At 38.7% G+C, this 24,723-nt stretch overlaps 1 protein-coding gene and 1 long non-coding RNA gene across 11 annotated transcripts in view; both read left to right on the forward strand.

Annotated features, from left to right (window-relative positions):
- Positions 1-24,723, forward strand: part of PDE4D (phosphodiesterase 4D) — a 1,605,399-nt gene that overhangs the window by 1,024,345 nt on the left and 556,331 nt on the right. The window lies entirely within an intron of this gene.
- Positions 1-24,723, forward strand: part of LOC132343180 (uncharacterized) — a 134,257-nt gene that overhangs the window by 36,357 nt on the left and 73,177 nt on the right. Inside the window, exon 1 of the long non-coding RNA XR_009491887.1 lies at positions 1-23,294. This exon is cut by the window's left edge and continues 36,357 nt beyond it. This is a non-coding gene — a long non-coding RNA (uncharacterized lncRNA). The remainder of the gene's footprint in view (positions 23,295-24,723) is intronic.

Below are 24,723 nucleotides of genomic sequence, written 5' to 3' on the forward strand. Positions count from 1 at the left end.
AGACAGGGAAGTGGATATTCCAATAGTAAGGGTCACTGTGTTTTCCCTGAAGGAGCTCAAAAATCTCTCTCATAGATACATGGTGGCTAGTCTTAGGGAAAGAAGAGAAAGGTTAGTTGAGAAGAACACAACATCTGTTTCTCAGGGAAAACAGTTTTCCTTGTACTAAACCCTAAACCGTACTTACTTGGGGCATATTATTTGAATAAAGAACAATAAATACTGCAGTAGTCTGTGTCTTTACCACTATTTCACAGCAAAGCAAAATTCCTAAGACATTGAGATGGCCCCGTTTAAGTAACTTTACTTCTCTCCACGTCATAGCTCTCTGCTCTCGGATTTGGAAACCAAAAGGATCTCCCTCATAGGATTATAGTATGGTTACAGGAGGGGCTCTTCAGCCAGCAGACACCTAGTATAAAATAAATATATAAAGAACGAGAGAGTATTGAGTACGAAGTCAAAATCAAAACATTATAACATAGGTTAGGAGTTCAATCCCAGTCCTGCCAGGTACTATGAGGTGCTCTATCTCAGATGTGCAGGCCACTACCAGTGTAATGTGATGCTCACAGTCGCTCAAGGGAGCTCAGTGTTGTCAGAATGGCAAGAAATAGCATTAACATTGCATTCTATGAAAGCTTATTTTAAAAAATTACATCAAGGACAGGGTTCATAAATTCTGGAAAGCAACCAGAAAGTACATAAAACTTTAAAAAAAGTTTAGAAGAATTAAGAAAACTTAACCTGTATAGTCAGCTCAAGTGGGACCATTCCAATTCCTCCAGCAAATAACTCGAGGTGACCAGGGTTCCGTGGAGCACGGACTGTCCTAGCTAATGAATCTCCTAATAATCATGGCACTAGAAGAAAACAAGTGTGCGATGTTCCATCCCTTTAACATGAGGAGCGAAGACTATGGGCTGTTCTCATTTGCCTTGGAAAACCCTCTTTACACCCCTGGAGAAGGGAAGGGCAACCCACTCTGGTATTCTCCCCTGGCAAATCCCATGGACAGAGGAGCCTGGTGGATTGCAGTCCATGTGGTCACAAAGAGTCGGAACAGGACTGAGCAACTGAGCACCGCCACCCTCATTATGGTTGGGATAGAAGTGGCAGAGAAGATAGAGATTCATTTGCATACCACCTCAGGATCTGAAAATGTCAGTGGTGCCCGTGGTGGACTCCTTTTGGTTCAGTACCTAAAGGCTTGGATGAAAAGGGAGTCCACAGAGGGTCAGGGATCTGACAGATTTTCAACAATTTGGGAATGAGGGCTGGTGAGCAGGACAGCCTTAAGAAAAGAACTGCACTTGGTGAGAGGGGACCAGTGTTTTTCTTTACCTCTTTTCCCTATCAGTTCAGTTCAGTCACTCAGTCGTGTCTGACTATTTGCCACTCCATGGATTGCAGCACATCAGGCCTCCCTGGCCATCACCAACTCCTGGAGCTTATTCACACTCATGTCTATCGAGTTGGTGATGCCATCCATCTCAGCTTCTCTCGTCCCCTTCTCCCGCTGTCAATCTTTCCTGGCATCAGGGTCTTTCCAGTGAGTCAGTTCTTCCCATCAGGTAGCCAAAGTATCAGAGTTTCAGCTTCAGAATCAGTCCTTCCAAAGAATATTCAGGACTGATTTCCTTTAGGATGGACTGGTTGGATCTCCTTGCAACCCAAGGTACTCTCAAGAGTCTTCTCCAACACCACAGTTCAAAAGCATCAATTCTTCAGCACTCAGCTTTCTTTATAGTCCAATACATGAGTACTGGAAAAAGTGTAGCTTTGACTGGACGGACCTTTGTTGGCAAAGTAATGTCTCTGCTTTTGAATATGCTATCTAGGTTGGTCATAACTGCTCTTCTAAGGAGCAAGTGTCTTTTAATTTCATGCCTGCAGTCACCATCTGCAGTGATTTTGGAGCCCAAGAAAATAGTCTGTCACTGTTTCCGTTGTTTCCCCATCTATTTGCCATGAAGTGATGGGACCAGATGCCATGATCTTAGTTTTCTGAATGTTGAGTTTTAAGCCAGCGTTTTCACTCTCCTCTATCACTTTCATCAAGAGGCTCTTTAGTTCTTCTTCACTTTCTGCCATAAGGGTGGTGTCATCTGTATATCTGAGGTTATTCATATTTCTTCCAGCAATCTTGATTCCAGCTTGTGCTTCCTCCAGCCCAGCATTTCTCATGATGTACTCTGCATAGAAGTTAAATAAATGGGGTGACAGTATACAGCCTTGACATACTCCTTTTCATATTTGGAACCAGACTCTTGTTCCATGTCCAATTCTAACTATTGCCTCCTGACCTGCATACAGATTTCTCAAGAGGCAGGTCACAGGTGGTCTGCTATTCCTATCTCTTTTAAGAATTTTGCATAGTTTGTTGTTTGATCCACACAAAGGCTTTAGCATAGTCAATAAAGCAGAGTAGATGTTTTTCTGGAACGCTTTTGCTTTTTCTGTGATCCAGCAGATGTTGGAAATTTGATCTCTGATTCCTCTGCCTTTTCTAAATCCAGCTTGAACATCTAGAAGTTCATGGTTCACATACTGTTGAAGCCTGGCTTGGAGAATTTTGAGCATTACTTTACTAGCGTGTGAGATGAGTGCAATTGTGCGGTAGTTTGAGCATTCTTTGGCATTGCCTTTCTTTGGGATTGGAATGAAAACTGACCTTTTCTAGTCCTGTGGCCACTGCTGAGTTTTCCAAATTAGCTGGCATATTGAGTGCAGCACTTTCACAGCATCATCTTTTATGATTTGAAATAACTCCACTGGTATTATATCACCTCCACTAGCTTTGTTTGTAGTGATGCTTCCTAAGGCCCACTTGACTCCACATTCCAGGATGTCTGGCTCTAGGTGAGTGATCACACCATCGTGGTTATCTGGGTCATGAAGATCTTTTTGTATAGTTCTTCTGTGTATTCTTGCCACCTCTTCTTAATATTTTCTGCTTCTAATAGGTCCATACCATTTCTGTCCTTTATTGTGCTTTTATAGTTCCCTAAACTTTTCCACAAATACATGTAACTTTGCATGCTTCCCAAGTGGTGCTAGTGGTAAAGAACCCACCTGCCAATGCAAGAGAGACAAGAGATGCAGGTTTGATCCCTGGGTCAAGAAGACCTCCTAGAGGAGGGCATGGCAACCCCCTCTAGTATTCTTGCCTGGAGAATCCCAAGGACAGAGGAGGCTGGTGGGCTACAGTCCATAGGGTCATAAAGAGTTGGACACAACAGAGGTGACTTAGCAGGCATGTACACATGTACCTTTGCCCTGTGAGTTTCATCTGCTTACACCCTTACCCCCTCAGAAATTTAGAAATAAAATATGTTTATTCAGATGGTTACATACTCTTTGTTTTTCTTTTTCCCTGGCATCATTCTGAATGACTGTGTTGAACATAGAAACAAGATCCTGAAGTTCTTGCAGTCAAGCTTGCCGAGCTTCTTTGGGAAGATGAGACCTGCTTCTATTCAGGTGTCCACATTGTTTCATGGTTAACCTTCCTGATGCAGTTTCAGTTGTGTTTCACTGTGTTCCTTCCTCAGTGGAGACTGGGAAGAAATGATGTCTAAGGAAAACTGCCCATCTCAGAATTAGAAATCATAGCCTTCTCTTTCAAATGTGAATTTAATCACATTTCTTTAGATTTTATGCATATTGTTCCCCAAGATCAGCCATGTGTTGTTATTTTATTTTTTTATTTTTGGACATTTCTGAAAATATGGTGATTAAAAGTTTTGAGCTTGAGTTAAATAGTCTGGGTACATATTCTGGCCCTGTCACTCACCAACTGTATGACCTGGGGTGGGACAACCTCTTTTAAGTGTTAAGTTTTCTTTTCTGTTAAATCAGGTTTTGGGCAATCATGGTCCAAACCATGGTCCCTATTTTAAAAGATTGTTGTGAAGTTTCAAGAAGATGATGTTGCAAGTAAGGCACTTAGAACAGTGCTTCACATGTTGTAGGTAGCTTATGAGTTAAACATTTGATGTGTAGAGCCAAGTCAATGGAAAAAACCCTGATGCCGGGAAAGATTGAGGGCAGGAGAAGGGGATGGCACAGGATGAGATGATTTGATAGCATCACCAACTCAATGGATAGGAATGTGAGAACACTCCTGGAGACAGTGAAGGACGGGAGCCTGGCCTGTTGCAATCCATAGGGTCACAAACAGTGGGACACAACTCAGTGACCGAACAGCAGCAAGGACACATTAGCCATTATGTATTCTAAGAAAGCAGTTGAGTCAAACTTAAAACAGTGGCATGATCTACATAATGGGAACAATAATCACTTGTCTGTAAGATGGTGTTGAAAATATAATAAGATGGTTCCTGTAAAGAACTTCTTGCCCCTAGATTGGCACCAGGAAGTGTAAGCTACGCCGTGTCTCCTCTGCTCTGTCCCTATGGTTGTCAGTTGCCCTGAGTAGCTGACATTATCAGTGGTAGAGCTCGTGTGTATATAACCTAGCATTACGCCAGGTATGTGGCAAGTGCTCAAAAAACTGTTGCTATTATTGTGTTCCATACTTTGCTTCATTTGTTGCCAGCTCTGTAAATAACAGAGTGCTCCATGAAGGAGGAGGGAAGGGTTAATTGTTTTAGAAGCTTTGTTTCCTTCGGTTTTGCTTTGTAATGTTTGCCTTGTCTTTTTCCCCCTGCCAAGCAATAGTTCCTGAAATATTAGGTATAATTTATTGTGTTATGTTCATCTTTCTCAGTAGCATTAAAAAATATTTTAAATTTCTATTTGAAAACTCTCATTAAGCATTCATTTAAATGTTGCTCAAAATGTTATATAATATAAAAAAAGTACATGTTCTTTCCGAAATTAGTCCTGAAAAACTCCTTGGATCCAGATCCAGGCAGTGAGAATGGAGAGAAACAGCTGAAATGTGGTTCTGTTACATATCTTACTACTGATTTTGAATTTTGTAAAACACCTGTTAAATCACTTATAAGGGGTGAAGGGATGTCTGTGCACTCTTTTAAAGCTGGAAGTACCAAATTACTCCCTGATGAATAGGAAAAATAATCACAGAGGTGTGTACTGTTGGCATGGAGACATATCTATGAGATGATGGTGTTTCTCTTGGGAGACGGTGAAAACTTGAGAGAGGATGCTTTATTTCTCACCTCCTAAAATGTCTTTCCCAGTTTTCTGTGGTGAGAGAAAATGAGACACAGTCATACCTAACAGTTGGTGAAACAGTTACATATGTATATAACTAGTGTGTGTGTGTGTGTGTGTGTGTGTGTGTGTGTGTGTGTGTGTATAGATGAAGAGACAGAGAATAAATTTTATTAATTATATATAGCAGCATAATTTTACTAAAATCTTGGTTAAATGATTTTTTTGTAAAAATATATGTTTGTATAAATATACACATATATGAATGTATGTATATATATATTTGAAACTGAAGTATATAACCTTATAAAGCAGTGTCTGTTGGGAAAAACTTTGGAAAAGTTGCTTTTCCAAAAAGTAGCTCTGCAAAAGACAGGGAATTTCTTTGAAAGTGTTTATAAACACTTCACAAACTTTGAAAAATAAAATTAGTATGTTCCTTAAAATTTTCTAAAGTTTGTCAAAAGAAAGTCAACTTTATATTTATTGTATGAACTAGATCTAACTGTAATAGAAAATCTTAGTATTAAAGGGATATAATCCTAATCATAGTACTAATAAATAGAATTTAGCATTTTGTTAAAAGATTAATGCTTATGTCAGATAGGAATATTCTGTACATGAACATGTGGTTCTTTGTGGGGAGTCTGCTCACAGAATCCATCATATTAATAGATTAATAGAGAGCAAGAGTTTTGTAATGTCAGATGTCAGAATTTGACTAGCATTTAATACCCATTCATTGTTTTAAAAAGCAAAACACAAGTGAAATAGAAGCAGAAGAATATAGTGTGTATCTCAATGGCCAAGAATGTGTTATGTGAGTCATTTCTATTAAAAAATCCTAATTATAAGCTCTATTATGTAATATTAAATATTTTTATGTACTATTGTATGGAAAGTTCTTGATAATATGATTATTTGAATCATAAAATATAAAATGTTAACTGATTCTTTGTGTATATACATGAAAAAAAGAATTAGCTGATTATTAGAAATAATGCAGAGTAAGGCAACTAAATACAAAAATACATGTAAAGAAATCATTAGCTCTTCTATAAAAGAGTAATATCAGTTATAAGTTATAATGGAAAAAGTAAGCTACTGTTTAAATAGCACCACATTTCAGTCAGAAGAATGTACTATACCTGTGAATGAAAATAATAAATCAGAAACTTTTTATAAAGGAAACATATTGTAACTAAAAGAAAACTCAGAGACAAAATAATATCTCATACTAATTGTGCATTTAAGAACCTTATCCATTGCATATTAAATCAGCTGTTAATTCTATATAATCCTATGAAGTAGTTAGTATTACTATCTTAATTTTACAACTTTGATAACTAAGATTCAGAGAAATTAAGCCCCTTATCTAAGATCATAGAGCTGGTAAGAGCGGAAGTTAGGATTTGAATCTATGTAAACTATTTCTGTACTTCAGTCTTAATTCACTGTGCATGGGAAGGCCTGTTTAAGACACTAAAAATGTCATTTCTGACCAATTAACTTACATAATTGATTCAGCTATACTCAACACCAGTGAGATATTATTTTTAATTTTGATGAAATGTTTCAAAAGTTTATCTAAACGGATAAATATATAAGAAAGCAAAAAAATTGAAAAGAAGCACAGTGGGTGAAGAGTAGAGACATGGAAAACTCACCTTTTCAGAAGTTATAGCATGTTATAAAAACTCAAAGAATTGAAACAGTGGTTTAAGTGAAAAATAAAGATCATTTGAAAAGACTGTAGATTCCATATAAGAGCCATGTGTATTTGTGTAGTGAGTGTATATACTTACATATAGATGTACATGAACATACACTCATTGTGTGATTAAAGCAGCATTTTATTCAATGAAAAAACAAAGAAATAGTTATTCAGTAAATAGTGTTGAGATAATAATTATTTGTGAAAATAATATAAACTTAGATCCCATCCTTATGTCTTATATAAAAATATATATTATGAACAGTGTGGAGATTCCTTAAAAAACTGGAAATAGAACTACCATACGACCCAGCAATCCCACTGCTGGGCATACACGCTGAGGAAACCAGAATTGAAAGAGACACGTGTACCCCAATGTTCATCACAGCACTGTTTGTAATAGCCAGGACACGGAAGCAACCTAGATGTCCATCAGCAGACGAATGGATAAGAAAGCTGTGGTACATATACACAATGGAGCATTACTCAGCCATTAAAAAGAATACATTTGAATCAGTTCTAATGAGGTGGATGAAACTGGAGCCTATTATACAGAGTGAAGTAAGTCAGAAAGAAAAACACCAATACAGTATACTAATGCATATATATGGAATTTAGAAAGACAGTAACGATGACCCTATATGCAAGACAGCAAAAGAGACACAGATGTATAGAACAGACTTTTGGACTCTGTGGGAGAGGGGGAGGGGGGGATAATTTGAGAGAATAGCATTTGAAACATGTATATTATCATATGTGAAATAGATTGCCAATCAAGGTTTGAAGCATGAGACAGGGCCCTCAGGGCCAGTGCACTGGGATGGAGGTGGGATGGGGGTTCAGGATGGGGGACACATGTACACTCATGGCTGATTCATGTCAATGTATGGCAAAAACCACTACAATATTGTAAACTAATTATCCTCCAGTTAAAATAAATTAATTAATTTAAAAAATATATATATTAAAGTTTTAATGAAAATAAAATAATGTTATTTATTAACATCCAATTTTATTAAAATAATGAAGATGTGTGAAATCACTGTTAAATATAGGTGAATACTCATTTAATTTCAAACTGGGAAGGTATTTCTAAGCCTATCACCAGAGCTGGAAGAAATTAAAATATTTTACAAATGTGTGTATTGAAAAATTAAATACTTATGTACATCAAAAAACACCATAAATAAAATGTAAAGGCACACGACAAAGTAGGGAATCTGTTTTGAACATTATTAAAGGGGCATTAACTTTAATGTGTCAATACTAAAAAAAAAATCTCTAGCAGTCAGTAACAAAAAAGGTGACCATATTTACAGAAAAATAAACACAGTCAATTCATAAAAAAAGAAACACAATTTACCAATAACATGAATAAAACTCAAAGAAAAGCAAATTAAGAAACAGTAGAGAAATATGTTCTCTAATCAAAGTGTTAAAGATTAAATAGCAAAGCCAGATAATACCAAGTATTGATTCAAGTTGGGACATTTTTATTTACTAGTCATAAAAGTGAGAATTTGAAGAGCCTTTCTAGAAGAGAATTCAATAATAATTGCCAACACCCCCCAAAAAAATACTCTGAACCAGCAATTTCTCTTCAATTTGACCTAAAAAATTAAGGATATATGAAAAGATTTATCTCCATCATTTTTTTATGATAGTTGAAAACTGAAAATGGATCAAATATGCAGTGATGAGGATTAGTTTAACATATCAGGATAACATACATATGATGGAATACTGATGGATCAACACAAGGATGATCTTTAACATGGCAAATAGTCATAGTATGTTTTTAAAAAGTATATAAACAATGCTCTTTAAGTGAGAGACCTCTTTTAAGTTTAAGAACTTTATGTATACAGCTATATATATATATATATATATATATATATATATATATAGTAATTCATAGTAAAGCACCTGGAAGGATATTCTAAAATACTAACTCAGGGTGTTATAGTTGATTTTTATGTTCCTAGAAAGATGATCTGTCTGAGACTTAATCTCTTCATCTGTGAAATGAAAGTCATCTAGATTAATCCTAAAATCTTTCAGAAAAAGTGTCTTGTAATTCTAAGGACCAATGATAATTACTAATCTTAAGAAAATACTTAATGCTTTCTTTCTGTTGAACTTTGTAGTTAATAGAATAGAACCAGGTTTATCCTGAGCTATCCCTTGTTTTAATTAAAATTCAGGTCCTAATGTTTGTTTATGAGCCTTTATTGTGCTTTCTCTTATGAGTGTCTTCTTGTGTGGTATGAGGTGGAGTGGGTCGAGTTGCACTAAACTTGGGTACATTTCCCTATAGAATTCTTAGAAACAAAAAGAAATCTTGTTAATATGTAATATACATTTTAGAGTTTCATCTACCATTTGGAACCCTACCAGCAGTTCTTGGTTTTGGACAATTTCTTTAATTAAAATTCATCCGGAGAAACTGTAATGCTTTTTTTCGATGCTTTAAAAAAGTCTTTTCGCTAAAGAGAGATGTGTGTGCTTTAAAAATTGGTGGAAAATGATTGTTTTTATTACCTAATGAACATTGCTGTACTCTTATTTCTGACTAATACTGAAATTACCTAGAAAATGATAAGGACTACTATTTCAAGTGGTTATTCAGAACCTTATTGTGCTAGTGAAATAAAAACATACTCAGTTTTAATTCGCTGTTAAATACTCAGCAGTCACAGTGGTTGTTTGAAGGCCATGTACAGTGGTGGCCAAAGTGGCTTTCGAAAAATGCTTTGCCTCATTCTTGCTGAATACAGGTTGCCAAGTGGTAAACCTGGCAGACGTCATGGACTTCCAAGAGGGAACATATTTTATTTGCCTTGCACCCCCAGAGGATTTGGCCAATTATTGCTATTTGTTTAATGTTGGTGTTGACATAGTGCCTTTGCCCTGAGGAGCCCCAGGTGCTTTATAAAATTAGTCAGCAATTCACATCACAGCCTTCACGCCTGAGAGTGCACACTGAAAATAATAATGATTCATGGAACCTAAAGCCATCCCTAACTCATACTTCTGTTTGCCCAGTGAAACAAAATAAATAGGCCAGTTCCCTCAGCAAGCCAGCCGCAAAAGGTTCCTGTGGGAGGGGGATCAGTGGGAGTTCCTCCCTTGTGTAAATAGGTGAACTCTGGTAAGGAAAATTCACCATACACCCTGTGGTGAAGACTGAATGTACTCTTTTCTAGGACCCATACATTCCTCAGTAAGGAACTCACTGTTTTTAGGTCTTTGCTCAAATATGGCTTTCATACTAATACCTTCCCTGACTGTCTATTTGAAAAACAACAAAACATAACAAAACAAAACCCATCATTAACTTAGACTTTCTGGATGTTCCTTTCTGCATTAGTTCCCTCAATAGCCTATGTGGCTATCCAACATATTTACATGGTCTGTCTCTCTGTGTGTTCATGGTCTACTCCCTCCCATATTATAAATTTTATGAAAGTAGACCATTTGTCTGTTTTATTCCAATTATGAATCTTTAACAGGTGTGTGGCACAGAATAGGTGTGTAGTAAACATTTGCTGGGGCTTCCCAGGTGGCTCAGGAGTAAAGAATGCTTGCCAAGCAGGAGACATGGATTCAATGTCTGGATTGGGAAGATCCCCTGGCAAATGGCAGGGGGATTGGCATTTGCCAAATGAAGTGGGAAATGGCAACCCACTTCAGTCTTCTTGCCTGGGAAATCCCAAGAGTCAGACACGACCTAGCGACTATACCACCACCACCACAAGCATTTGTTAAATGATTGAATTTTACCCAGTAGTGCAGTAAGAAGCAATTGAATTTTCTTCCTGGCAATCATATACGAAGGCAGTAAAAAAGAGATAAGTAAGAAAGAGTGCACCTTCATCATATCAATAGAACATTTCTTAACATTGAAAAGATCCACGTGGTGAAGTGGTATGTCGATCAGACTTTTCTTCTCCATTAGTTGCAAGTAATAGAAACTAAACATTTAAACCAACAGAAAGATGGCTTATGGAACCTTGAAACTGGAAAATCTAAGGAGTGCAGCTGATTTTCATTGGCACAAGGCTTGATTTGCTCATGTGCTCTTGCAATGTGATGAAGGCATTATCTCTCTCAGTCTCTGCCCACTCTGCATTGCTGGCTTTCCCTGTGTGATGGCAAAGACAGTTAAAGCAGCACCTGGCATAACGTTACCTGCAGTAATTCCGGTGGCATGAGAGCATATTTCCAACTGTCCCAGTGAAGACTCAGTCCTAACTTGAACAGGTGGACTTGGATTAAATGCCAGCCTTGAATCAGTCATGTGACGGACGGGGTCTCTGGGCCTCCCAGTCATGAATGTCAGTTCCATCCTTTGAATGTGGTTCTCCAACAAGAAATTTGGTTTACTTGATCAAAGTAAGAAAGCAAAGGTGGATGACAACTATAATCAGAAAGATAAATCAGATTTAAACAGTTTCTCATTCCAGTGAGGCAAAATACATTTCCAAACCTTTCAGTGTTATAGTTTTATAATATTCAGTAACCATATACTTCACAGCCTAATTGTGTAAATTATGTTTCTATAGGGGACAAAGGAACCTTTTACATTATTTTCAGTGGCAGGTCCTCTCTAATGGTGTACTTACATGATAGTGAGGTATTATTCCTACTTCAGTGAAAAGATAAAAATGTGGGGAAAAAAGCTAAATTTTGGCTGTACAATGTTTATTTAAGGTTTTTGTTACTTATGTTCTTCATAGATACTTTAATAATTCTTATTATCTTACTTTGTCTTATTTTCTGTATGAAGCCTGTTATATTCTAATTCTTTTCTATATGTTTTAAAAAGAGACTACGTAGAATATACTAGATCAGACAAAGAAAAATACTGTATAATATAACTTACTGTGGAATCTAAAAAATATAACAAATCGGTGGATATACCAAAAAAGAAGCAGACTCACAGATATAGAGAACAAATTGATGGTTACCAGTGGGGAGAAGGAAAAGGGAGGAGCAATATAATGGATGGAGATTAAGTCCTACAAGGATCGTGTTCAACACAGGGAATGTAGCCAATATTTTGTAATAACTATAAGTAGAATATAACCTTTAAAAATTATGAGTCATTATATCGTATGCCTGTAACTTGTAATATTGTACATCAACTGTGTATCAATTAAAAAAGAAAAAAAGAAGAATATACTAGAAACCCTAAAATTTTCTGTCCCAAATACTGGAACTTGGTTTGCTGACATACTAGTACCTCTCTTTCCTATAAAAAATTTATAAAAGTTCATGGATAAATATAATTCACAGATAATGCTAAAACTTTATTTCAGCCATTACTTCTTACCTCTTTCCACACCAAGAAATACTTAATCAAGACTCTGAAAGTGACGGTATTTGATTTCCACTGTTCATTGTTGGATCTGTAATCTGTTCCACACACTAATTAGAACTAGAGTAATAATGAAATAGTATATAAAAATCAACATCCTATTGGTGGATGGATGTGTGCTGGTGTTCAGTCGCTCAGTTGTATCCAACTCCTTGTGACTCCGTGAACTATAGCCCACCAGCCTCCTCTGTCCACAGAATTTTCCAGGCACGGATACTGGAGTGGGTTGCCATTTCTTCCTTTAGTGGATCTTCCCAACCCAGGGACTGAACTCATGTCTCTTGTGTCTCCTGCATTGACAAGCAGATTCTTTACCACTTCGCCATCTGGGAAATCCCATCAATGGATCTGCAAAGAATTAACTCCAAGACAGAGTAGTTGGGGGATCAAGGTGTGGCACCATGGCCATGTGAACCAATGTTGTTAGTTATGCTGTGCTGTATGAGAAGGGCATTTCTGATATTAACTTTAATACCAGTACTAACTCAGTAGTTTAATATGAATATATACCAAAACATCCACCTAGATTCAGGAAGTTGCCCTATTGATTGAATCAACTAATTCAGTGTTTAAAAAAAAAAAAAAAAGCTTTGGGTGGTTAGCATTTCTAAATTAGTGTTTTTCTTAGACATGAGGTTCTAGTAGTTCATCTTTCTTTGTTCCTCTGAAATTGTGATTATTTCTAAGTTGTTGGTTTCTAGGTAAAAGAGAGGAGATGGGGAAAGGAAGATTTTCTTCAGAAATCCTTTTCTTTCATGGCCCAGTTGAACTGGATTTGTGATTGATATCCATTGATGACCCATCACATCCAATCCAGTTGATAAGAATTCCCAGTATTTTTTGAGGGATTCGTTTTTGTGGTGGGAGAGAAGTAAAAGGCTTACAATATTCATGTGTCCTAACATTTCAACAAATAATAATGTCATAGTAAATTTATTTTGTTGTTGTTGCTCAGTTGTGTCCGACTCTTTGTGACCCCATGGACTGTAGCACGCCAGGCTTGCCTGTCCTTCACTGTCTCCCAGAGTTTGCTCAAACTCATGTCCATTGAGTCAATTTATAAAAATGAAAAAAAGCCCAGCTCAGGGCTGTACCAGGACTTTTGTGAGCCTCTTTATTCATTCAGTTCAGTTCAGTTCAGTCGCTCAGTCATGTCCGACTCTTTGCGACCCCATGAATCGCAGAACGCCAGGCCTCCCTGTCCATCACCAACTCCCGGAGTTCACCTAGACTCACGTCCATCGAGTCAGTCATGCCATCCAGCCATCTCATCCTCTGTTGTCCCCTTCTCCTCCTGCCCCCAATCCCTCCCAGCTTCAGGGTCTTTTTCAATGAGTCAGCTCTTCGCATGAGGTGGCCAAAGTACTGGAGTTTCAGCTTTAGCATCATTCCTTCCAAAGAAATCTCAGGGCTGATCTCCTTCAGAATGGACTGGTTGGATCTCCTTGCAGTCCCAGGGACTCTCAAGAGCCTTCTCCAACACCACAGTTCAAAAGCATCAATTCTTCGGCGCTCAGCCTTCTTCACAGTCCAACTCTCACATCCATACATGACCACAGGAAAAACCATAGCCTTGACTAGACGAACCTTTGTTGGCAAAGTAATGTCTCTGCTTTTGAATATGCTATCTAGGTTGGTCATAACTTTCCTTCCAAGGAGTAAGCGTCTTTTAATTTCATGGCTGCAGTCACCATCTGCAGTGATTTTGGAGCCCAGAAAAATAAAGTCTGACACTGTTTCCACTGTTTCCCCATCTATTTCCCATGAAGTGATGGGACCGGATGCCATGATCTTCGTTTTCTGAATGTTGAGCTTTAAGCCAACTTTTTCACTCTCCACTTTCACTTTCATCAAGAGGCTTTTGAGTTCCTCTTCACTTTCTGCCATAAGGGTGGTGTCATCTGCATATCTGAGGTTATTGATATTTCTCCCAGGAATCTTGATTCCAGCTTGTGTTTCTTCCAGTCCAGCGTTTCTCATGATGTACTCTGCATATAAGTTAAATAAACAGGGTGACAATATACAGCCTGACAAACTCCTTTTCCAATTTGGAACCAGTCTGTTGTTCCATGTCCAGTTCTAACAGTTGCTTCCTGACCTGCATACAAATTTCTCAAGAGGCAGATCAGGTGTTCTGGTATCCCCATCTCTTTCAGAATTGTCCACAGTTTATTGTGATCCACACAGTCAAAGGCTTTGGCATAGTCAATAAAGCAGAAATAGATGTTTTTCTGGAACTCTCTTGCTTTTTCCATGATCCAGCGGATGTTGGCAATTTGATCTCTGGTTCCTCTGCCTTTTCTAAAACCAGTTTGAACATCAGGAAGTTCACGGTTCATGTACTGCTGAAGCCTGGCTTGAAGAATTTTGAGCATTACTTTACTGGCGTGTGAGATGAGTGCAATTGTGCAGTAGTTTGAGCATTCTTTGGCGTTGCCTTTCTTTGGGATTGGAATGAAAACTGACCTTTTCCAGTCCTGTGGCCGCTGCTGAGTTTTCCAAATTTGCTGGCATATTGAGTGCAGCACTTTCACAGCATCATCTTTCAGGATTTGGAATAGCTCAACTGGAATTCCGTCACCTCCACTAGCTTTGTTCCTAGTGATGCTTTCTAAGGCCCACTTGACTTCACATTCCAGGATGTCTGGCTCTAGGTCAGTGATCACACCATTGTGATTATCTGGGTCGTGAAGATCTTTTTTGTACAGTTCTTCTGTGTATTCTTGCCATCTCTTCTTAATATCTTCTAAGATAATCTAAGATGGATTATATTAATTTCATTTCTGATTTTAAATGAAATTAAAACATTTTCTTGGGCTCGTAAAAGTTTTCTGGGCCCTGGGCTGGGTGCCTACTGTGCCTGGTGGGAGAAGCTAAACTGCCTTTGTTATAGCTAAATTGGTTACATTTTAAGCCAAACAACTGTCTTCTGCCTATTGTTCACCTTTTTAATTTGATTTTTTTGGTTTAATAATTAACATTAGTTCCTCCAAGTAGAGTAAGAGCAGGGAGAATGGGGACTTGGAATAAGCTAGAATTAGGCTTCATCAGGGAAGCTACTCCTAAAAATCAGTCACAGGTTTGGTGCCTGCAGTCTCTTTTCACAGGATTTAAAGCTATTTTACTAAGTTTGTCAAAATCCATGTTCTTCAAAGGTTTATGTTTTTAAATGGCTGATGCTGTGAAAGGAAATGCCATCATGATTGTGTTTACATTATGCATTGTACAGGAAGGAAAAACTAGAATTTTTCCTGTAGAGAGCACTTATAGTTTTACTGAATATAGTTTTTCAAAGTAAAATTGATGTTGGAATATTTCTCTTGTAATCCAGGTGAGAAGCCAATATATGATTGAATGAAGTAAATGCTCATTTTTGTGTTTAATAAAAACTCTGATTCTTCTATTCAGGCTGATTTTTATCTGTATCTTCAATTTCCACTTAACTATGGTTTGGGGAAATAGAGATAACTTGGATACCTAAATTCTGTCTACAAGTATTTCTTGAGAATCTCTTGGTCATTAACTCTCTAGAATGAAACTGGCTAAACTAACCTCAACAGCCATTCTTTTGCCAAATGTCAGATAAACTCCTAACATTTTTTGCTTGGTAGGTTTTGAAATTTGACATTTCTGCATTGAAGTCCAGTGTTGTTTTTCCTGGATGCATGGCTTCTATTTACTCCTGACATTCCTAGTTGTTCACCAGCTGCCAGCACTGTTCAGGACGCTGAGGGTAAAAAGGTGAATAAGATGCAATCCCCACCTTTAAGGAAATCACAGTTTACAAGGAAGATAGGCAAGTGTAAAGCTTATGAAAAGAATGATAAAAAATGCTGGGATAAAAGGAAAGTACATGAACATCTCTTAAGTTAGGCTGTTTCATCAAGTAAACCTTCTTGGAAGGAGCAACATTTTGGTGTATCTTTTTTTTACCACTGAACCTCTGTCGTTCTGCCTGTATATGGACAATAACCTGCTAGGTTTAGAGATGAAAATGTATACAAGTTATGTAGCATCAAGCCTGGGACATACTTTTTGCACTTCTGCCATTACTTATTTTATTATAAAAAGCATGTCAAAAGGAAAAGATGGAAGACATGCTGATTCACCCATAGACAATCAATCCCTGAATGAAAGAAGCAAGACTGTATATGGTTTATGTTTTATAAACTATATGTATTCCCGTTTCACTAAGAGAGACTGTTAATACATCCATATGTATAATTTGTTCCAGGTCTACAAATAAAGGCTTTGTCTGTTCCAAAGCAATGATGACAAAAACAAAACTCAGATGTTAACAATCAAAATTTTATTTTTTCATTCATATATTTGGTTGTGATGTAGAGAGTGCTAGAAAATTAAATACTTCATCTTAGAGTCAGTTTGTGTTTTTTTCTTTTCTTTAATTTTATTTTTCATTGAAGTATAATTGATTTACAGTGTGTTGATCTCATATACAGCAAAGTGCTTCAGTTATGCATGCTTATGTCTATTTTTCATGTTCTTTTCCCTTATAGTTTATTACAAAATTTTGAATATAGTTCCCTGTGCTATACAGTAGGTCCTTGTTGGTTATCTATTTCATATATAAGTAGTGTGTATGTTAATTCCAAAGCCCTAATTTATCTTCCCCTCTTTTCCCCTTTGGTAACCATAAGTTTGTTTTCTATGTCTGTGTGTCTATTTTCTATATTAGTACATTTGTATCATAAAAATTGTTTTATTTATCATATTTACTTTTAGATTCCACATATAAGCAATATAGAGTCAATATGTTGAAGGAAATGAACTAATACTTGGGAGTCATCATCGTGCAGTACTCATGCTGAGAAACCGTGCCTCTGTTCTGCCTGTAGACTGTTGACCTGGATGGTAGTTAGCCTTAGGCCACCCATTGACACTACAGATGACATTTGAAGAAGCACTTGTTAATCCAACTTCCTGACAGATCACCTCCCCTAAGTAACTCACCATGGAGACAGCATTTACTTACTACCTTAGGATCTCCCAGACTAACCAGCCATTAGTAGCACAGTCTGACACTTCCGTGGTGGCTCAGTGGTAAAGAAGCCACCTGCCAATGCAGGAGATGCAGGTTTGATCCCTGGGTCGGGAAGATCCCCTGGAGAAGGAAATGGCAACTCACTCCAATATTCTTGCCTGGGAAATCCCAAGGACAGAGGAGCCTGGTGGGCTACAGTCCATGGGGTCTCCAAAGGGTCTGACACAGCTCAGTGCCTGAACAACAGCAGTGGCTCAGATTACCATGCAGTGGTCGGAATCGCTCTCTGTTGCCCTGAAAGTAAGTAATAGCAGTGGGGCTTCTTGTTTTACCCTCTCCTATCTATGTGGGATCAGCAAAGACTGCTTCTCATCAGTTTCATGTGGCTCGATTAGGTTTCTCTCTCATGCTGACATATTTAGAGTCACATCCTGGGATCCTTGTCCCCTGAGTCCCGCTCTAAAATCCAAGTAGGGTAGGAATACTCAGGACTGGAGTTGGTGAGAAGCACTTTCCCCATAGCCCTCCTCTCTGTATACACTTAGAGACCAGAAAATTCTGCCCAAATCCAGAGCAACTGTGGCCTTTGGCAGTCTGGTAGCGTTTGCCTGCTGGCATGGGTAGAACTAACGTCACCTGGGTAATTCAGCCTTTGGGATCCTTCTTCCATGAATGAGAGAATCCCAGGATTGGCTGCCAATGGCCTCTTCCTTGTGCCCAGTTTCCTTTGATGCAGTGTGCGGAATGGTGACGGTCCATTTCCGCCCCACCCCACTCCTGCCATGAGAGGATTTATGGTCTGCATGCCCCAGTTGTGAAGCTGGCCTGTGGTCTTTTGCTGCCGCAGGCCTGTGAATGTTTAGAATTATGTGTTTATATTTCCAGGGCTACGGTTTGAAAGTCGAGGGAGCAGACAGATAGCAAAGAATTCACAGGTCAAGCTGCTGTTGCTTCCTCTTTGGAGGGCTCTTTCTCTGCCCATATTGTCATATCTAGATTCCTGTGGAGCTCTGGCTTTCTGACTTCCATTTCTTTGATTAGATGCTTTCAAGTGGATTTTTCTGTAAGAAATCCCCATAGAAGAGGTGTTTACATGAGGCGATGGGGAAGTGGAGTTTGCCTGACCCAAGGAACCTCGGAAACTTTCCCGTAATGAAAAGGTCTGGCTTGTGGGTGGGCGCCCTTCCATCCAGACAGACGGGAATGTGACTCGGCAGCCAGGAGACACATGGACTTGTGACCACCGGGACAGGCACCTCACTGGAAAAATCCCAACAGCTGGGCCTGTTCAGTTTTTCTGAGTGTACTAGCAGGCATTTGATTGCTTTCAATCTACACTAGGTTTCTTTTATGTCATAGCCATTGTTTTCCTTCTCAAGAATGTGGATGCCTTTAATAAAACCCTTTTGCCTGCTCCCCACCCCCCGGCCAGGTTAACATAAATATAAAAGTGAATTTCACTTATCAGTGAAAGAAATCAACATGACTTTAATGAGACCATTTCTATCTTCTTTGGTTCTCCCCTTCTAAGAATTCAAGTAGATCTTTGCGCCTAAATGGATTCTTATGGACCTTTAACAATAAACATGAACTCAGTGTTGTTAGAACAGTTGCCAGAATAGGCTCCTAAAATTCAGGTGGTATTATCGCCCACCCCTGTCCCTGCTCCATCTTTGGATGAGTTCACTGCCTCCCAGTCAGTCCCTGAGTACAGAATCATTTATTTCGGTGTCACTTCATGACGAAAGCCCAGCTGGCATTAGCTCAAGTTATGCAGCTGGCTATTAATCGAAGAAAACTTCCCTGTCACTCCTCAGTCAAACACAATCTGATTCAGCAAATCCTTTTCGCTCTCCTCCCTTCTATTATACCAGAAGAACAAACGTAAATAACTCCCACTTGGCTCAACTTGTCATGGATTGTAAGTTAGATGGCAGCATGCAGACTGATTACATTAATGCTTTCTAGGCTGCTCTTCTCAATTGATTTTTATTTCTAGAAGAGGTTTGGACATCTCATTTCTGAGGCCTTATAATGTTGTCCAGTGAAGGAAATTATTGTAGCCTGCCTTTGCTCTTCTATCTTGCATAGTTAGTTTTCAAAGTCATTTCCACAAAATTTCAAATTGCATCACCTGTAGGATAGGTACTGGCCTTCTGTGAGTGGATATTCTATCATGCTTGACTGGGCTTGTGTTTTTATTTTAAACAGAACTTGGTGAGAGATTTGTTCAGGATTTTAGAAATATATAAGTGTGTAATATGTAGCACATGGTATGCCAAACATTTTTGATGCGTGCGTTTTACAATTAAAATGTGAAACTACGTGGTGTGAGGAGATGATAAATGTGTTAAAAAATCATGGTAACTTTTCCATGAAATAAAGCTCTGTGCAGAAATGACATGGGAAAGTTCTTACAGGAGTGCTGAAAGAGTACATCCATTTGGTCCTCTCTGGATACGAGAGTTCGTCCATTATATTATTCTGTAGCAACATGTTTCAGCACCAAGGACATCTTCAGTGCCCTCCCCACCCCAATTCCTGTCCTTTGTACAATGTGCTTGCTGCCATCATTATTATGCCCTGAACCCTAAACATGAACTTGTGAAAGTGAAATGAAGTCGCTCAGTCGTGTCCGACTCTTAGCAACCCCATGGTCTGCAGCCTACCAGGCTCCTCCATCCATGGGATTTTCCAGGCAAGAGTATTGGAGTGGGGTGCCATGGCCTTCTCCGAAAATAGCCTCTGGGTATATTAAAAAATTTTTTTTTCACTGTCATATCATAAATATAAGAAGGTTGGCTCATTCCTGATCTCCCAAAGTAAGAAAATCTACTTTAAAAAATAAATTAATGATTTTTGTAGTAAGAACTATGAATAACATTTAGTGAGTAGGGATCCTTCAAATTAAGGTAAGAAAGTCAACAAATACCCAACACAGTTCTGCTCTACCTTCTCCAATTTTGTTCATTTCATGACATTAAGCTACATGTTAACACACTGTTTTCTAAGGTTCTTTATATAGGGAAGACATGTTTTGCTTTCTCATTTTTTTATGACTTTCAGGAAGCCCTCTTAATTCCTTAAAAGGTACTGTCATTCTGAAAATCTCAAGAAGCCTAGCTACATATTGTACTCACAAAATTTTGCTCTGTAAAAGCACATAAGCTGACTTTTAGGTAATACTTGAAAAACAGTTGACGCTGCCAAGTGTGAATTCTTCATGTTGACACTTAACACTCTGACCTGATTCAAGGTCATTTTTCCTGGAAGGTCAAGGTCTAGCCTTTCAGAAAAGATGCTACCAAGCAGTGAGGTATAGAAGGAGGAAAAAAATAAAATCACAGCCTTTTCTTCTCCCCTCAACTCTTCTTTCATGCTAGGGGGTTGGGGGATAACAAGTCTTTTGTGAATAAAACTTGAGAATGCTCTTCTTTATGTAGTGAAGTGGTACTCATAACCCATGAACTTAGGACAGCAAAATTGTACCTTGTTAGGACTTAGGTGTCTATAAGGGGCTCAATGGGATTTCAGCAACAGGTACTGAGAGATAAATCAGAACTTGACAGAAGGAAATGGAACTCCGGTGCTAAAAGAGACCTGGGATAACTTCCTTGTCCCTCGAAATTGGTCTTGTGACATTAGAGGAACAATATCCAAAGGGCATCGGAGAACCTGGCTTAAATTAGGCTTTCTTGGATTATAAGAGATTCAGAGCTAGATCTGGCAATAAAGCCTCGTATGAAGCGCTCGTAATTTGAATGTGTGATGCATGTTCTAGTGTCCATGAAGTGGACCTTAGAGGTCTGGGTAATCTGAAAGAGGAGTTGGTTACACAGGAGCCAGAAGTCACAGCTGACCTCTAGATCCAGATCTGAGTGGTGTGACCTAGTTGCAACTGATGTTCTTAGAATGGATCCCTCCCTAGAAGGATTCTTTCATGAACACAGATAGGCTGGGGCTGCAGTGTGTAGACTCAGCTGAAGGCTTTATGAAGTTCTAGAAGCTGATATGCCTGCAAAATGGAGATGATGCTTTGAGGAAACGGTTGGTGTTAAAAAACAAAGGCAGTCATGTTTGTTGGCTTAAGAATTATATTCCCTTTCTATACAATGCTATATTCCCTCTATAAAGAGAGCTGTCTCATGGGGAATTCCTTTCCATTTATAAATGGGCAGACAATTTAAATGGAAAATGTTTTACTAGTTTGGACATTTTTTGAGTATAAAACCAGGGGTTTAAGTCCTAAAATGTAACTGTATATTTATATTGTTGCCAGAATCTGATATTTATAGATGGGAGGTTAGAGGAGGTTATATTCTAGTAAGAAATCTTCTGATTTGTTTCCTTCATTTGTAGGAGCAATCTCTGTTTTGGTAACATTTAATTTATGAATTTTGGTATCATGTTCAGTTCAGTTCAGTCGCTCAGTCACGTCCAACTCTTTGCGATCCCATGGACTGCAGCATGCCAGGCCTCCCTGTCCATCACCAACTCCCAGAGTTTACCCAAACTCATGTCCATCGAGTTGGTGATGCCATCCAACCATCTCATCCTCTGTCATCCCCTTCTCCTCCTGCCCTCAATCTTTCCTAGCATCAGAGTCTTTTCAAATGAGTCAGCTCTTCGCATCAGGTGGCCAAAGTGGAGTTTGAGTGTCAACATCAGTCCTTCCAGTGGAACACCCAGGACCGATCTCCTTTAGGATGGACTGGTTGGATCTCCTTGCAGTCCAAGGGACTCTAGAGTCTTGTCCAACACCAGTTCAAAAGCATCAGTTCTTTGGTGCTCAGCTTTCTTTACAGTCCAATTCTCACATCCATACATGACTACTGGAAAAACCATAGCCTTGACTAGACGGACCTTTGTTGGCAAAGTAATGTCTCCGCTTTTTAATATGCTGTCTAGATTGGTCATAACTTTCCTTCCAAGGAGTAAGCATCTTTTAATTTCATGGCTGCAGTCATTCATCTGCAGTGATTTTGGAGCCCCCCAAAATAAAGTCAGCCACTGTTTCCCCATCTATTTGCCATGAAGTTATGGGACGAGATGCCATGATCTTAGTTTTCTGAATGTTGAGCTTTAAGCCAACTTTTTCACTCTCCTCTTTCACTTTCATCAAGAGGCTCTTTAGTTCTTCACTTTCTGCCATAAGGGTGATGTTATCTGCATATATGAGGTTATTGATATTTCTCCCAGCAATCTCACTTCTTTAATTTTTATCGTGCATCACACAATACTTATAGTTACATTTTACAGATAATGCAATGAATTAGACAGAGTCCCCTTTCTGAAAGAACCTTCAGAAAGTGGGAGCTTACATAGTCCTTTGAAATGGTCACAGTAGGTGTGCCTAATTTCTTCAGAAGCCGTTACTAAGGGCATCCTTTTCTTTAAATTATGAGACTGTTTACTTAACATGCTGCTGCTAAGTCACTTCAGTCGTGTCCGACTCTTAGCGACCCCATGGACTGCAGCCTATTGATGCCAAAACTGATGAGCATTAAAACTCTGAGACATCGCATCTTTCTAAGAAGAAGATTAAAAGAGAGAGGCTACAAGACAAAAGTAACCCTCCTCCCAAGCCCAATTCAAGACAAGGTTTTCACCTTGCTCTTCTGAGCACAGTGCTGTGACAGACAAACCTACAGGCAATGGAAGCCTTTGAAACAGAGAGATTCCACGAATGTCACATCATTTGTGGATTTCACAATTAGTTCTGCAGTGTTTAAAGACGATGACTTCAAACTGCTCCTTTAAGTTGAGGCTATAAATGGTTTAAATGCGGGAGGATGTGACAGGATTGAGCATCTTCCCCTTCCTTTGTCTTGTCCTCTGAGAATTCAGAATGAGCAGCCACCATTATGCAGCAAGAAGAGAGAAGGAACTAGAACTTGGAATGAGTTTCTGTGAGGCCCTCATTGTTCCAGGGTATACTGAGGGCTACACTATCATCACATTAGACAAATGGCTTCTCCTCCTGTGCCAGCTTAATTACCAGCTTGGCTTCTGAACAAAGAAATCACAGTTGAGGCAGAACGTGTTTGCCATTGAAGGTAACAGTCTTAGAGCAAGCTTCAGGTTGTTTTCCATTTAGTTTTTTATTATTCAACTTGCAGAAAGAGACCTCTTCTTTTTAAGAAAAATGATGTACTCTTATGTCTCTTAAGTTTCAGTATTGGGTGCATGCTTCACATCAGATCAGATCAGATCAGTCGCTCAGTCGTGTCCGATTCCTTGTGACCCCATGAATTGCAGCACGCCAGGCCTCCCTGTCCATCACCAACTCCAGGAGTTCACTGATACTCACGTTCATCGAGTCAGTGATGCCATCCAGCCATCTCATCCTCTGTCGTCCCCTTCTCCTCCTGCCCCCAATCCCTCCCAGCATATGCTTCACATAGTAGGTAGCAAAACTGAGTTAGATGCTGATGACCAAAAATAAGCAGGAAGGGTGAGTGGGCTAGGACATGTCAAACTGTCATGTTAGAAATACATAGATGGAGACAGAATGTAGTTGTTTACCATAAGCTGCATGAATCACTTACATTTCTAAGTGTGGTCCCCATTGATATCACCTGAGAACTCCCTAGAAATGCAAATTCTTTGGTCCAGTTTCAGGCCTAATGAGTCAGAAACTCTGGAGGTGGGCCCAGAAACATGTGTTTTTCAAAGCCCTTAGGAGATTCTGATGTGTGCTAAAGTCTGAGAACCACTGCCACAAGGCGTATGTAGAACAAAAATGATTCAGCAAATGAATTATGACAATATTTAGAAATTTGAAGAAACAGGTAAATCCATAGTGTTTTTTTTTTTTTTCCCTTTAATCAGAATTCTGTGTTTGGAAATAAGGGTTTGAATTTTTTCACCTTTTTTTTTTTTTTTTCAGTTGGAAATTAAGAAGTAAACAGGGAGGTGTGTGAGTGTGCATGTGTGCTCAATGTGTCTGACTCTCTGCAACCCCATGGGGAGGTATGGTGAGGTATTCATGTCATTGTGTAGGATTAATGGCGTTTATTGTAGTGGAAAAGGGTATCTCATGGAAAAACTTCACTCATATTCTGTCTAGACACATATTCTTTTTTGAGGCAGGAAACACAAAAGAAAATTGGCTTCATCTAGTTCAAGGAAATGGTGTTTTAATTCCGTAGAGAAATAATTTCATTTTCTTGGAGAAATGGGTAGACTGATATTAGTAATTTAATTTTCTTAAGTATAAGATGGTTGCTACAGTTCTTACCAATACTAAAAGAAGCAGGGTCAAAGTTAGCAAATGATTGAATTTTTTGGAGGGGGTGGTGATAAAACGTGTATAGTGGGAAGGTAACTTTATAATAAACTGTAACTAATTAGCCTGTACTATTTCCTGTAGTACTTTGATCAGACAGCTAAGGGAATAAACAGAAATCTGAACTCGGTGGTAGGTAACTCCATTTGGATTTGTTCATTTAGCAAATAGTTGTGAATAGCTACCATGGACTTATT

Source organism: Bos taurus, chromosome 20, assembly GCF_002263795.3.
Source record: "Bos taurus isolate L1 Dominette 01449 registration number 42190680 breed Hereford chromosome 20, ARS-UCD2.0, whole genome shotgun sequence".
Lineage (NCBI taxonomy): Eukaryota > Metazoa > Chordata > Mammalia > Artiodactyla > Bovidae > Bos > Bos taurus.